Source organism: Ambystoma mexicanum, chromosome 6p (assembly GCF_040938575.1).
Source record: "Ambystoma mexicanum isolate Mex_15411 chromosome 6p, UKY_AmexF1_1, whole genome shotgun sequence".
NCBI lineage: Eukaryota > Metazoa > Chordata > Amphibia > Caudata > Ambystomatidae > Ambystoma > Ambystoma mexicanum.
This window is the reverse complement of record NC_090935.1, coordinates 117883686-117899496: the sequence shown is the minus strand read 5'-3', so window position 1 is coordinate 117899496 and position 15811 is coordinate 117883686. Positions and strand designations below refer to the sequence as shown.

The 15811-nt window shown below is 47.8% G+C and overlaps 1 long non-coding RNA gene across 1 annotated transcript; it reads right to left on the bottom strand.

Moving 5' to 3' along the window:
* Positions 1-5236: 5236 nt before the first annotated feature.
* Positions 5237-10774, bottom strand: LOC138510887 (uncharacterized). The gene is made up of 3 exons (XR_011280442.1): positions 10708-10774; positions 7651-7751; positions 5237-5299 (listed from the first exon to the last, which is right to left on the bottom strand). It is a non-coding gene; the product is annotated as an uncharacterized lncRNA (long non-coding RNA).
* Positions 10775-15811: the final 5037 nt, after the last annotated feature.

Sequence of the window (15811 nt, the reverse complement as noted above, 5' to 3'; positions counted from 1 at the left end):
TAATGATAAAATAGAAAAAGTGTATTGATTGATCCCATGAACTACCCTTCTCAGCTCTCCACATCTCCTGAACTTTAAGAATGAACTGAGAGGGGTCTTCATCATCGCCCATAGTACATTGCATTATAGACTGTATTCAAGATGTGTCAGGGAACGGCCGCCACAGCGTGTCCCATACTTTTGCCTGAATCTTTTTAAACGATACTCCATCATGTGCATTGTTCCCCAAAGTCACTCACAGGTATCCTGATTTCACCCATGCATCCCCAGCTTGGTCTCCAATAGTCACTAACAATACGCTTTTTATGTCACCGACTGCCAGGTGTAAGTGATTTCAATCCGGCACACACCCAAGTCAAAGCTCAGCATGTAGTGCACAACTGAAATCCTTATTTATTTTTGTCTAAAAGTTCAATATTCTGAACAATCTACCACTCATATCATACCCTTCTCCTGGACCCCCCCCTCCCCCTGCCCCCGGTCACACTGAACCGGGAATCAGGCTGGTTTGCAAAGGTAAATATTTATTTATGTATTTAAAATTTAATCACAATATGTTTAAATAGGTACACAACCATCACCAATGGGGTGACAGAACACAGAATAATATCTTTAGTAAACTAGGAAGAGGTAATAAGCAAAACAAATGCAGCACAAGAAAATAATACTTTTGTGTTGGTTCAGATCAGATAGCACTGTAGTTAGCAGTTCCCCTTGCAACACCCCTCAACCCCCCCAATAGGCAATGTAAAGAGATAGGAGGAGAGAGCAGGTATTCAGGAATGGCACAAATCAAACAGAATATCAGTCTCACATTCCCCCTTTCAAACACAAGAGAAAACAGAATTGACTGTCCAGCTGTCAGAATGGCTTTTAAGATTGTCTTTACAATGGACTGAGCAAAACACCAAATATGGTCAAAAATACTGAAATTGTTATAAATTCTTATGGGAGCTACTTTGGATAGTTGCACACAAGCACAAGCAATCATTTAGTCAGCAGAAAGCAATGGAAATCTTAAGGTCCAAGTTGGAAGCATTTTACATGTGTAAACATTTCTTAAAATAAAAATTTGCGGCAAACTTTCCCATGTGCGATATTCGTGATAACGGGAGAATCGCACTGATTGTTTCTATCACAATAACTGAGGGAGTTATGGAGGTTTTAGTGAAGGCCGTTTTTGTAAAATAGGCGCGAGAATTGAAAACAGAAATGCACTTTTGAAAATGGCAAATGGGTTTGCTTATACTAAGGGATGACTATGGAGAAGCGAATACCACACAGGAATGTTACAGCCACTGAATCAGGGTGACCCACCTGATAAGGAAACTCGACTTCTCCAGGTGAGAAAATGGTCAGCGCCAAGATAGTTCTAACAATACTGGTTCTGAAGAAAAGATAGGATGGGTTGGATAGGGATAAGACTATGCAAAGTACATATGCTATGTGACACAGTTCTTCCTATTTATACTTACTGGATACGTTTTAAATGGGACCGTGAGCTCTGGTCAGAACTGGGTCTGGTCTAGGGAAAACAGCACATCAGGCATGGGACTGGATCCTCTAGGCCGGTCACCGGATTGGCACAGAATCTGCTCTCCTACTCTGTGGGTATTTGGATCAGCTGGATGGCGAGTTCCTCAGGCAAGCCTAGTGGTGGCAAGCCAGAGAATTTCTGGATACTTGTTCAAAATGGCCTTCTCACACCACACAGCACTTTACTGAGTGGGGAGAATATATTTGAGGATTAGGGCCTTGCTGGAAATCAATAGTCTCTATTGCTGGCAAGAGATTTGGCATCTGGATCTGAAAGAATATTTAAAGCTGGATGTAGGAAGCTGGGTCAGAGTGCTTCGCCGGAATCAGGAAGGTGGCTGGATCACTGTGTCCCTATCTGCTCTCAGCTGTCTCTATTTATGCCTTAAAAAATGACACTTAAAAATGACATCACAAAGGGGTGTATGGGCCGGTTTAGCTAAGCTTGCCCCTGTGAAAGGTGATTGGGTCAGAGTCTACTCTCTGCCTTGATAGGAGGAGAGAAACAGAGTGTTGTCTTTATGGTGTAATTTTATGATGCTGAGAATCCACTCCTAGCCACTGGAACACAAAGTCTATTTTTGGCAAAATACATATTTACACATGTGCAACCTCTATAAAAAATCACATATACCGATTTCCTATTTTATGGAGTATCTGCTCATCGAACTCTCACAGCTGTAGAATCTGGTATCAACTTTCTACAGAATTGTGTCCTTTTCGCTGTGAACACAATGTCCAATTTTTGAGCAAATTTCCACAAGTGCGCGTGTTTAACGTAGGGATATGCGTGTACATTTTCACCATTCTAACAGTAATACATTTTGTGTAAAATCACATATCTTGCCATTCCTGTCCAGAACACGTCACACAATTCTGCCGCCTCTTCACACGTGCAGCCGGAAATTAAATTAATAACTCTATCATTTTTATATTTGTCACCATTTTGAATAGCAAGTTGTAAGTCTTTTAAAAAGTGTTCTTTGTTCAAGTTCAGCAAAAGATGGTTGCTTGGCTCTGCCTCTTTTTGTCTCCCTGCAGTCCAGGGGCATGCTCCTTCTTGTTTGTTCCTTCCAGAGGCCATTTACGACCCCTTTTCACACTTCTAGTTTCCTGGCTGCAGCTTGTCATTGTTCCTTTGCTCTCTGTAGACCAGATTCAGTCCTACCATGCAATTAACACCTTCCCGTGAGTTTCTGCTGAGGGGGAGGCCCTCCTTCTGGGAAGAAACCCGCTTTCCCAGTTTTTTTTTCAACTTCAGCCAAGCTAATTACTTCTTAAACTTAACAAAACCCATATTTGTTGCATCACATACAAATACATTTCTTCCTTGGAATAAAATCTGTGAAATCAAAAACACAACTAAAATCAGTATCCCTTTTTGGCAACAATCCTGTTTATGTTTGCTAATCAAGCAGACTTTTGAGTTTTAGGTCCTTTTAAACCTGCCTTAGTACTCCTCTGACAGCTGTCATTCAGGCCGTCCCGGGTACTGCATCCAGATTTTGCCATAGAGGCTGTCGTCAGTTCTCAGGCTTTGTATGTTTCACCATGTTTCATTTGATACATGGATTTTAGCACCAGGCAAGATTGTGAATGGTGAAAGTGTTGTGTTATAGGCATTTTGGAGTTTTTGGCAACAAAGCAAATGACAATTATAGGCACATTTTTGGGTTTCCCTTGCAAAGTGCTGCTTTTCTTTCTGCACTCTGCTTGCTGGTTATAGAACCCACTGGCACATTTCTGCAGGGTGTGCTCCATTCCACTGCACATGCACCATGGGTGGCAGGTTGTGCATCCCTCTTTTTGTGTGGTGAAGCACACGGTTTTTGTAGGTTTTTGGCGCACACAAGGGTTTTTCTGCCATTGTTGCTGTTTGTTTCCCAACAACTGGCAGGGTGATGCCACAAAGCATAGCGGAGTGGGTCAGTACATCCCACACAGGGAAACCACGGCAGTCTGCTTCTCTAATGCATAAATACACCACCTTTACCAAATTGGTATTGCCCATCTGCGCCCATGGCACATAGTGCAGTCTGCCGGACCCCTTATGTATAGGGGGCTTCTGCATCTTCTCCCACTTCCTTTTTTCCTTCCACTGCAATATGGCCAAATCTGCTCCCCAACCTGCCTTCCCACAAACTCTCTACCCGGGGAGTCTGTTCAGGCACCTGCTCTGCCTCTTCGTCCACATCATCCTCATACTCATCAAATGTACTCCACATGTCCCCACTCCTCGATGAAATCCTAGATTCCCGTACCCTAAACTGTCTCCCCGCTCATCCTCTTATCCCTCCTTTTCTATTTACACGTTCTTTATAGCCGTGTTATCTATCCTGAACAAAGAGTCCTCTAACTTTCACTCATCTATCCCTTGTTCTGCTGGTTTGTCGGGCTTCACTTCAGACTGTGCTGCCCGCAATCTATTCAGTTCTGTTTGCACCGCTGGCAGTGCCAATTCTAGTACTCTTTTATTGACATTGACATGCACTGGGACATCAGGAGGGGATGCATACGGGGTGGTGGGGCTGTCGCTGTAGTCGACACATAGGTCAGGTTGGTGTAGCCTACTGCGGGGCGAGCTGCCAATAGGTATATCCCTCCACGCTCCATCGGTGCCTGTGACAGTGTGACAATGTGGAGACTAGATCTTGATCCCAAATACAGGAAGTAAACATAGGGAAGTGTTGATGTATGGCCTTTCCTCTAATGGTGACTCTCTGCTTGGTTACCTAGGAGACAAGCGTCTTTGAAGGGGAGGAAAAAAACGGCGGTTACAGCTGGGCGTACTGAAGCGAGACGCTACGAAGTGAAAAAAGGGAAATCCGCAGTTGAATTAGTTGTATGTTGGTGCCGTTGCGCCTTATTAAGAGTTTCCAGTTGAGTGTTGTACAAGCGAACGATATCGCTCATCAAAAGTCAGCGCTGAGGAGCGGGCGCTGTGGCCGACGGCTGTAGCGTATCAGGAGGCTTGAAGTTGATGAAGGGATCGTTGTCCCAAGAGAGCACGGAGAAGCTGAATGAGCCGCGACGCAGGAGTGGAGCCGCAACGGGATAGTGACAGCGAACCTGCCCAAACTTGCCAACGAGATGGAAGACGGGAAGTTACTGGCTGTAGACATCTCACCGTGAGTTCGGGGCAGCATTGGGACCTCTGTGTACCACAGTGAAGGCGACACATGCTACTTGATTAGAAGCAACGTGCGGCAGAGTGAGTCGGGGATTGCTGTTACAGTAAGGGATAACTGTTACCCTACTAATGAGTCTATGAGAGGGCGGGTGCTAATTAAAGAAGGATTTTAAGAAGTCAAGTTTCTAGAGTGACTTACCCGAACGAACCAAAGGGAATGAAAGAAAGAGGTTTACTTACGAACTAACCAATTAACCAAGGATGTGCTCTGAGAGGTCGAGAGCTACTGTATACTGAAAAATAGACTGGGGAAGATATAAAAGAGTAACAGAACGTCGGATAATAGAAGAGCTGATTGACTATTATAGGTCACTCCTTCCGTGAGGGGAGACAAGCTCTCTGAGAGACCCTATAAGGAAACAAGAAAGAAGAAGGGAGAAGAGACATTACCATTCCCAGAATTGAGAACTCAGTGACAAGAGTGAGGAAGCAGAAAAGTAGATATTAACTTCTCGCACATTAGAAAGATTGTCAAAGAAAAGAAAAGACATACAAATCCATCAGAGACAATACTTACCAGCATGAATCCAGAGGTTGCCGGGAACTAAAGAAGACGTATCCTTTGTGTTAAGCCTGAAAAGAAAAGAAAGAGAGATATTAATAAAAGAAGTGGATTCTCCTTGAAATCCATACATCTACTTATTGGCTCAGAGTATTTATTCACAAACTAAGCAAACAGTGACATTTGGTGGCAGGGGTGGGATAGAGAGAGCGCCATGGAGGACCTTATTAAAACCCTAACTGAGGGCCAACAACTATTACAACAGGCCCTACAAATGCAAACCCAACAAGCTCAAGCTGACAGACTCGCATTCCAACAAGCGTTACAAATGCCGCAGGCCCAACTTTTGGAAGTCACTAATGCCAGAAACCACACTCAAGTTCCCACCTCAGTGTTACAAAAATACTCGACTGGTGAAGACCCGGCTCATTTTTTTGTGAACTTTGAAAGAGTAGCTCGTAATGCACAGTGGCCCGCCGAGAGATGGTGCCATTACATTGCACCATTAATGACCGGCGAAATGCAGTGTGCCTACCAAGCGGCGAATCCCACGGGTGATACCGGTTATGGAGACATGAAGAAAGTGGTTTTGGAACGAATGGGTCATGATGAGAAGACATATCGAATAAAATTCCGAGATGTAAAATTACTTGGAGAAGAAACGCCGAGGCAAATGTTTTACAGAGTAAAAGAATTAGCCGAAAAGTGGTTACAACCTAAAATGTCTTCCCCGACAGAAATAACTGAAAAAGTGATTTTGGAACAGTTCATTGAAGCACTTCCTGGTCCAGTACAAAGGTGGGTTAGACAACACCATCGTCTAACACTATCTGAAGCTGTGGAGGTAGCCTCCGCTTATCAGAAGGCTGGACAGGGTAAAGCATGGTCCTATACAACAAATACTAGACCTCATACGTTTGCAAATAAAGTTATGACACAACCATGGGGGCCACATTCGATGCTGAGGAAACCCGAAGGGGAAATTATACGCTCCAGACCCAACAGTGAAGGTCCTAGCAACTATCGTCAGTCACCAACAGCTGTCCGAGGACCACAGTGTTTCGATTGTGGGGAGTAGGCCACCTTGCCAGGTTCTGTCCGAAGAAACCAAAGACGGAACCAATGGATGTAGGTGTTCTTGAGTCCATTAAGGAGGCTGACACCTATGAACAAACACCGGGAAGGCAGTCACAATATCTGTATACTTGTGATGCAGAGGTGGAAGGGAAACACACCACAGCCTTGGTCGATTCAGGAAGTCTACAGACCGCCATAACGACAGATCTGGTAGGTGAAAATTATTGTTCATCTGGGGAGATACCTATTCGATGTGTCCATGGGGACATAAAATCCTATCCTTCAAAGAAGGTTCAGATAAAGATGGCCGGGGAAACTATGAATGTGAGAGCTGCGGTGTTACCTGTTTTACCCAAACCTTTATTAATTGGAACGGATATACCAAAATTTTCTAAATTAGTCCACGAAATAGAGAAGAGCTGGTTGGAAACGGCCCCTTTCCATAAAGAAGAAATACTTACGCCAATGGTTAAGACCCAGAAAAGTAGGAAGATAAAAAGGGCGTTAAAACAGGAATGGAAGGAAAAATTTAGTTGTCCGATCGCAGTTGACTGGAGGCTAGATGAGGATGGAGATAGCTTTAGGTCAGCCCAGAGCTTAGATCCATTGTTGCAATACGCCAGAGAGAGGGCATTAGAGGACCCACCGGGGCAAGGTCCACACTTTATGAAAGAAAATGGGTTGTTGTACAGAGTAACCAAATCCCGGAACGGCGAGGATCTAAAGCAACTGGTGATACCCAAGAAATTCTACAAGACTGTCCTAGAAGTCGCCCACATACAAGTTGGAGAAGGTCATCTAGGAACGGAAAAGACTACTAAGAAGATTCTGGACAGATTTTATTGGCCAGGAGTGTACAATCAAGTGGTTAAATTTTGTCAATCCTGTGAGGAGTGCCAAAAGAAGAATAGGGCCAATGTAACAAAAGCACCACTACAACCGATGCCTCTCGTTGTAGAGCCCTTTAGCCGGATAGGAGTCGATATTATGGGGCCTTTAGAACCAACAAAAAGGGGCCATAAGTATATTCTGGTAGTGGTAGACTATGCAACCAGATATCCGGAGGCGTTTCCATTAAAAGCCACGAATACACAACAGATATGTGATGTGCTTATTCCCTTTATCGGACGAGTTGGAATTCCCCGAGAGATCATCACCGATCGTGGTTCAAATTTCATGTCCAATGTCCTTGAACAAGTTTGTGCGACGCTAAAAATTGAACACCTAAATACAGCGGTTTACCACCCACAAACAGATGGTTTAGTTGAACGCTATAACCAGACCATCAAACAAATGTTAAAAAAGACAACTGTTCCTGGGAATAAAGATTGGGATAGAATCTTACCATGGATACTGATGACTTTAAGGAACACTCCTCAATCCTCAACAGGGTTTTCACCGTTTGAGCTGTTATTCGGAAGACCGGTCCGGACTCTGCTGGACATTCTAAAAGAGAATTGGGAGGAACAATCAGAACAGGAGATAACCCTAACAGAATATGCGTCTCAGCTACAGGAAAGGATTGAGAAATTACAGGCGATAGCTAGAGACAATCTACTTCAAGCTCAATTAAATCAGGAAAGACATTATAATCAGAAATCACAATTAAGAACCTTCAACGTGGGGGAACACGTATTGGTGCTATTGCCTACGTCAGAGAACAAGATGTTAGCGGCTTGGAAAGGGCCGTATGAAATACAAGAGGTCCTAGGCCCTTTGACGTATAAAGTGAGACAACCAGGGAGAAGGATACCCTGTCAGACGTATCATGTGAACTTACCTAAAAGATGGATACCTCCCAACCAAACCGTCGCCATGATAACGCTAGATGTGGCCCCAGAAGAACATTTCCCAAAATTCAAAGAGAAAATAGGGCTAGAAGGCCTGAATGTTAATCCGGAGCTAACAAATACCCAGAAAAAGGAATTATCCCATTTATTACAAGGCTTTTCGGAGATATTCTCCTCACTACCCGGAAAGACTATGTTAACTCACCACCAGATCGTTACCAAACCGGAGACCATAATAAGACTCAGACCATATCGAATTCCGGAAACAAAAATAAAGGCCTTCAACCAAGAGGTACAGGAAATGCTAGAGTTAGGAATCATTGAGCCATCCCATAGTGAATGGAGCTCTCCTGTAGTACTAGTTCCGAAACCAGATGGCAGTGTAAGATTTTGCATGGACTTTAGAAAACTAAATGAAATATCTAAATTCGACGCTTACAACCATGCCAAGGATCAAAGATTTATTAAACAATCTAGGAAAAGCCAAGTTCCTGACTACCATTGACTTAACCAAAGGTTATTGGCAGATCCCATTATCACCTTCAGATAAGGAAAAGACAGCATTTGCCACTCCTACGGGGTTGTACCAATTCACGGTGTTACCCTTCGGTTTACATGGAGCACCAGCAACGTTTCAACGATTAATGAACTACCTCACCAGAGGTCATGAACAATATGTCGGAGCTTATCTAGATGACATTATAATTTATAGTAACACCTGGTCAGATCATCTACGACGTTTAGAAAGTATGTTTAAAACCCTAAAACAAGCTGGTCTACACATAAATCCCAAGAAAACCCATATGGCTACATATCACACTAAATACCTAGGATATTATGTGGGTCAAGGTATAATCAAGCCCCAGGAGGAGAAAATAAGCGCTATTAAGCAGTTAAAATTCCCGGGAACTCCAAAGCAAGTTAGAGCCTTCTTGGGATTTGTGGGTTATTATAGGAGGTTTATCCCACATTTTTCCACATTAGCCGCTCCTCTAACAAATTTGTTAAAGAAAACCTCTCTCACGAAAAAGAATTGGCAAACCAAGGAGACTCTGCAAGCTTTCAATGAACTAAAAGAGGCCCTGACCACTAAGCCTGTTTTACACTGTCCAGATTTTGAGGCCCCGTTCTTCCTTCAGACGGATGCGTCAGGTACAGGCATTGGGGCAGTGTTGTTCCAAAATCAAGGAGAGGAAGAAAGGCCAATACTGTTCATTAGTCAGAAACTCTTACCGCATGAGTTGAGTTACCCCACAATAGAAAAAGAGTGCTTGGCAGTCAAGTGGGCCATTGATGCCCTTCGGTATTACCTATTGGGAAGAGAATTTACTTTAATAACAGACCATGCCCCCTTAGTCTGGCTTGCCCGTAATAAAGACTCAAACCAGAGGGTACTCAGATGGTTCCTTTCCTCCAGCCCTTCTCTTTTAAAACTGTTCATAAACCTGGGAAACTACTGATACAAGCTGATTTCTTATCCAGGGCTGAAACCCTTCCCAAGCGTAAGGGCTTAGTAGAGGGGGTGTGACAGTGTGACAATGTGGAGACTAGATCTTGATCCCAAATACAGGAAGTAAACATAGGGAAGTGTTGATGTATGGCCTTTCCTCTAATGGTGACTCTCTGCTTGGTTACCTAGGAGACAAGCGTCTTTGAAGGGGAGGAACAAAAACGACGGTTACAGCTGGGCGTACTGAAGCGAGACGCTACGAAGTGAAAAAAGGGAAATCCGCAGTTGAATTAGTTGTATGTTGGTGCCGTTGCGCCTTATTAAGAGTTTCCAGTTGAGTGTTGTACAAGCGAACGATATCGCTCATCAAAAGTCAGCGCTGAGGAGCGGGCGCTGTGGCCAACGGCTGTAGCGTATCAGGAGGCTTGAAGTTGACGAAGGGATCGTTGTCCCAAGAGAGCACGGAGAAGCTGAATGAGCCGCGACGCAGGAGTGGAGCCGCAACGGGATAGTGACAGCGAACCTGCCCAAACTTGCCGACGAGATGGAAGACGGGAAGTTACTGGCTGTAGACATCTCACCGTGAGTTCGGGGCAGCATTGGGACCTCCGTGTACCACAGTGAAGGCGACACCTGCTACTTGATTAGAAGCAACGTGCGGCAGAGTGAGTCGGGGATTGCTGTTACAGTAAGGGATAACTGTTACCCTACTAATGAGTCTATGAGAGGGCGGGTGCTAATTAAAGAAGGATTTTAAGAAGTCAAGTTTCTAGAGTGACTTACCCGAACGAACCAAAGGGAATGAAAGAAAGAGGTTTACTTACGAACTAACCAATTAACCAAGGATGTGCTCTGAGAGGTCGAGAGCTACTGTATACTGAAAAATAGACTGGGGAAGATATAAAAGAGTAACAGAACGTCTGATAATAGAAGAGCTGATTGACTATTATAGGTCACTCCTTCCGTGAGGGGAGACAAGCTCTCTGAGAGACCCTATAAGGAAACAAGAAAAAAGAAGGGAGAAAAAGACATTACCATTCCCAGAATTGAGAACTCAGTGACAAGAGTGAGGAAGCAGAAAAGTAGAAATTAACTTCTCGCACATTAGAAAGATTGTCAAAGAAAAGAAAAGACATACAAATCCATCAGAGACAATACTTACCAGCATGAATCCAGAGGTTGCCGGGAACTAAAGAAGACGTATCCTTTGTGTTAAGCCTGAAAAGAAAAGAAAGAGAGATATTAATAAAAGAAGTGGATTCTCCTTGAAATCCATACATCTACTTATTGGCTCAGAGTATTTATTCACAAACTAAGTAAACAGTGACATGCCCCACCATCCTGTCCTGTACAGTTGCCTTTTCTATCACATTGCACTTTTCCTGCCTCAAGATCTTCTGCATCTTCAAACATTTTCCAGAGATGCAACTATTTCCCCTTATATTTACTTGTTAGAAATTTGGACATGTTTTCCCGAATTCCCTTATTATGGGGAGTGGGGATCCCCACACGTGGCCAGAGCACGGGCTCTGGCCACGTGTGGGGCATCCCCCCTCCTCTTGTTTCCATCACCCACTGCTTATGATACTTCTTGATTCTGTCACGATATAGTGGCAGGCCTTACACATATAATTGATGGGTGTTTCTCCTCCCATTATAATGGTCCGTACAACTCACTGTCTCCACGCCGCTGGTGACATGCCACACACGCTGCTACTGTCCTTCAAAATAGTAAATCCATCATTCCCTTCCTCCCATCAAAAAATCAAAAGCTGTTTCTCCACACCCTCTTTGTTCCCACATCCACACTCTCGCACTCCACAAACTCTGACATGTTGTGATAACACGTGCACCGTAGCGCCTAACAATGTCTGGTGGCCTTGCAGGGCACATTCTTTCTTGGGATAAACATATTGGCAACAATTTTAGAACAAATGGGAGTTTCTGTAGAAGTTTGCAGTCTGGGCCTCTCTCATCAGCGCTTGGGCCTGTTCAGATTTCCCCTCCAGACTCATTTGTGATGTCATCTTTGATGTCCTGGGTGTTAGTCGCACAGTGGTGGTACGGGTTATGGTTGCTTAGCTTACCATAATGGCACATTTCTGTGGGTTATCAGTTTTACTTGTAACCATAACATCCCTTTAACAAAGTGTTGTCACTAAGGGGCCAATTCATAGAATTCAGCGCACAAGTGGCGCACGCGGCTGGCGCACAGTGTGCGTGTGCGAATCCCTGCGCCAGCCGCGTGCGCCAAAACCCATTTCCGCGCACAGCGTATTCATGGATTACAGCCACCAAAAACAGCCGTGGCGCACAGTGGCGCAGCGACCTTGCAGCAGCGCCAGTTACGCCCCCAAGAACGCCTTCCGTGCAGGGAAAAGCCATCAAAATCCCCAATCCAGCACAAAGGGCTGCGCTAACCCTGTACCAGCACGGCAAGCGGGCTACGTGTATTACAGGGGTCCACGTGAAGTTTCTCACGCGATCGGTCCTGGGGGAGCGGGCTACGTGTATTTCAGGGGTTCGCGTGAACTTTCTCACGCGAACGGGCCTGGGGGAGCGGGCTACGTGTATTCCAGGGGTTCGCGTGAACTTTCTCACGCGATCGGGCCTGGGGGAGCGGGCTACGTGTATTCCAGGGGTGCGTGAGAAGTTCCACACGCGAATAGCCTGGGCGCGTGTATTTCAGGGGTGCGCGGGAAGTTCCACACGCGAATAGCCTGGGCGCGTGTATTTCAGGGGTGCGCGGGAAGTTCCACACGCGAATAGCCTGGGCACGTGTATTTCAGGGGTGCGCGGGAAGTTTCACACGCGATTTCAGCAGGGTACGTGTATTTCAGGGGTGCGCGGGAAGTTCCACACGCGAATAGCCTGGGCGCGTGTATTTCAGGGGTGCGCGGGAAGTTCCACACACGAATAGCCTGGGCGCGTGTATTTCAGGGGTTCGCGGGAAGTTTTACACACGATTTCAGCAGGGTAAGTGTATTTCAGGGGTGCGTGGGATGTTCCACACGCGAATAGCCTGGGCGCGTGTATTTCAGGGGTGCGCGGGAAGTTCCACACGCGAATAGCTTGGGCGCGTGTATTTCAGGGGTGCGCGGGAAGTTCCACACGCGAATAGCCTGGGCGCGTGTATTTCAGGGGTGCGCGGGAAGTTCCACACGCGAATAGCCTGGGCGCGTGTATTTCAGGGGTGCGCGGGAAGTTCCACACGCGAATAGCCTGGGCGTGTGTATTTCAGGGGTGCGTGGGAAGTTTTACACGCGATTTCAGCAGGGTACCTGTATTTCAGGGGTGCCGGGGAGTCCTACATGTGATTTGACAGGATGGGTCCTCCCAGGTGTTCCCTGTACACCCTCCACGGCCCCTGCAGGCAGCCCACACCACAGGGGACTACCCTGCATCCCTGGTCATGTCCCGCAGCAGCCCACCCAACATGGGCATGCCCCCCAGCAAAGGCACATGTCTCCTTGAACTAATGAACACCAACTCATGTCCCCAACCACCCCCACCCCCCAGCACTGTGGGGCACCTGCCAGCAGGCCCCCACCCATGTCCAACTCATGTCCCCCACCACCCCCACCCCCCAGCACTGTGGGGCACCTGCCAGCAGGCCCCCACCCATGTCCAACTCATGTCCCCCACCACCCCCACCCCCCAGCAGTGCAGGGGCACCCACCACCAGGCCCCCACCCATGTCTCCCACCACCCCCACCCCCCCAGTCACCAGGGGCAGCCTCCACCAGGCCCCCACCCATGTCTCCCAACACCCCCACCCCCCCAGTCACCAGGGGCAGCCTCCACCAGGCCCCCACCCATGTCTTCCACCACCCCCACCCCCCCAGTCACCAGGGGCAGCCTCCACCATGCCCCCACCCATGTCTCCCACCACCCCCACCCCCCAGCCACCATGGCCAGCCCCCACCAGGCCCCCACTCATGTCCCTTATCACCCCCACCCCCCAGCCACCATGGCCAGCCTCCACCAGGTCCTCACAATCCCCAACACACATGCACGTCAGCGTGTAATACGAGGAAAGGGCCATGCGCGTAAGCGCGCGTGGAAACTGCAGGTCCGCGTGTAATACGAGGAAAGGGCCTATGCGCGTAAGTGACGTGACGCACACAGCTGTTTCCCTCATTGCACGTGATGACAGAACACACGTGGATTTCCACCAATCGCGTGTGAAAGTTCCCGGCACCCCGGAACACAAGTACCCAGGCCACTTGCGTGTACGCACACTCCCCTCCGATCACACGCGATGACACTCGGACCGTATCCGAACACGGGAAACACGCGCACGGCAAAAGACGTGCACAGGCGTCAACGCGTCTGCCACACGAAGGCAGGCGGAAGCGTCCCCGCGCACAGCATAAAAGTGCACGCAAACAACAAACGCGTATATACAGCTACGATGAATGCCCCATTTGTCGCTGCACTGATCGTGGGACACCGCAGGAGGAGGAGAATAGCCAGGGCACGCATTTTCGCAACACGGACAAGCCTTTTTGGGATGCCTGACGACCAGGTCTATGGCAGGTATAGGTTTCCACCCCATATCATCCTAGACCTGGTCAGGGAGTGGGAAGATGACCTCACATCCCCCACCCTTTGCTCCCAAGCATTGAGCCCCTTGGAGAAGGTGCTCAATGTCCTGCATTTTTTGGCCACTGGGTCATTTCAGCGGACCACTGCCATAGTGGGGGGGGTCTCACAGGCCACGCAGTCACGCTGCCTACACCAGGTACTGGCAATCATGACAGCGCGCCCCTCAGTCCGCAGGCACATATACATGCCCAGAACACCCGCAGAAAGGCAGGCCGTTGTCCTGGATTTTTTCAGGGTGGCACACTTCCCCAAAGTGCTCGGTGCCATAGATTGCACCCATGTGGCCCTACATCCACCTAGGGCCATTGAGCACATCTACCGAAACCGCAAGCACTGGCATTCCATCAATGTACAGGTGGTATGTGATGCAAAGGGAATCATCACCTCTGTCTTTGCATACTACCCTGGCTCCACCCATGACAGTTTCATATACAGAATGTCCGCCCTGAGCCGGGCCCTGGAAGCTGGGCAGCATGGCGACACATGGCTCCTAGGTCAGTACAAATGCCCTTGCACATGCATGCAAGTCACACACAGACAAATATCCAAACCCTAATTATCTCAACTATTATCATCTCCCCAGGGGACAGTGCCTACCCTCTGAGCAACCACATGATGACGCCAATCCGGAACCCCACCACACCACCCCAGGTAAGATACAACGCCGCCCATATTGCAACCAGGGGCATAGTGGAGCGCACATTCGGAGTGCTCAAGTCACGTTTCCGCTCCCTTGACCGCTCTGGCGGGCAACTACTCTATGCACCACCAGTAGTGTGCAGGATCATTGTGGCAGCATGTGTCCTGCACAATGTTGCAACACGGCAGGGTGTCCCGGTGGACATGGTGGTGCCCCCAAATCCCCAACCACAGGCGCTGCCCATGGGAGTGGACAGGGCACGTGGCGAGGAAGCCCGGACCCAGCTTGTGGCCACATTTTTCACCTAAACTCCCACCACTGCGGAGTGCACACAGGCCTGGCACATACCAGGTGACAATCGATGATGACAAAGAGACAGTCAACTGTCACAACCTTACCACCCTGAGATAGTTGCCATGGAAGGGCCACATCGTCTGCATCCCTAGCTACTTAAACACAAGCTATCCTGTGTGACCAAAAGGCACACATATGACATATGACATGATATGGGCCATACACAAGTATTCCAAGGCGCAATGAGGCAGGGAGGGGGGAACAAGGGAACACAGAGAACGGTACTACTAGGCCAGGTGTCATTGGGATCGTGCAAGTGCAGGGGTAGGGGGAATGGGAAAAGTGCAAGGGGAAGGGTGGGGGGAGTCCAGTACAGGGGAAGTAGCCCGAAAAAATAATACATAGGTCATCTGGTGGCAACTACAAAGGTGAGTGCAGTCAAGTGCTGGGAAGGGAGGGCTGTAGGGATAGAGAGACAGTACTGCAGTGCAGGGGTTGCCAGGGAGGCAGTGCAAGTGGAGATTGGCTGGGCCAGGGACCAAGGTCGGTGAGAGTGGCCCAGTTGCAGCTCCTGTGCAGTTCCAGTGGAGAATTCTGCAAGGGAGAGGCAGAGTGTAAGCAGAAGCAAAGAGGAAGGACATGAGGTGCTTCCAGAACTGGAGATGATTCCCCTCAAGTTCAAGTCAGGCCGGAAGTCTGTTCCAGGGGGAGGGCCCTGCTGCGG